The sequence below is a fragment of the Octopus bimaculoides genome, chromosome 10 (assembly GCF_001194135.2).
Source record: "Octopus bimaculoides isolate UCB-OBI-ISO-001 chromosome 10, ASM119413v2, whole genome shotgun sequence".
NCBI classification, from domain to species: domain Eukaryota; kingdom Metazoa; phylum Mollusca; class Cephalopoda; order Octopoda; family Octopodidae; genus Octopus; species Octopus bimaculoides.
This window is the reverse complement of record NC_068990.1, coordinates 14,313,036-14,313,834: the sequence shown is the minus strand read 5'-3', so window position 1 is coordinate 14,313,834 and position 799 is coordinate 14,313,036.

Below are 799 nucleotides of genomic sequence, written 5' to 3'. Positions count from 1 at the left end.
TATATATATGTATATATATACACGTACATACACACATTTACATATATATATATATATATATACAGATATGTGTCAATGCCCGTATGACTATAGAGTCTGTCTGTCTGTATGTATGAATGAATATATGTTTGTACGTGTGTATATGTACATAATTATACAATATATATATATATATATATGTATATATATATGTGTGTGTGTGTAAATATATAATATACATATGTATATTATGTGTAAGTTGTATGTATAAATGTGTCTGTGTACGTATATATGTGTGTGTGTGTGTGTGTGTGTATGTATGTATGTATGTATGTATATATATATATATATATATACATACATTATATTATATATATTACACACACAAATATATATATATATATGCTTCACGTACATCCACTTCTGTCAGCTCATCACTAGTTGTGTGTCACTTCATACAATATCAATAAAGAACTTCTTTTATCACACATAAAGTCCTTTTATTATGATATGAATTGAAAACCCAACCGAGAGGCTTTGATCTTTTCACAGTCCATTAAATATCCACATTTTAAATACAGACGATTGGAGGGGCCGGTATAATAGACCCTAACGTCTAACTTACTCTTCAATGTGTGGTATTGGTGTTTGGGCCTTATTTTGGAAGTTAATATTTTAAAGACCGAAAGTAATAGAGATGAAAACGAAAAAGAGAAAGAAATTGCGGGAGGTTGGTACAATATGACTGAAATAGGGAGGAGAGACATTGATTGAAATATTATTGCCTTCACTTTTTGGTTTTGCAGCCAAGTTAGAAGAC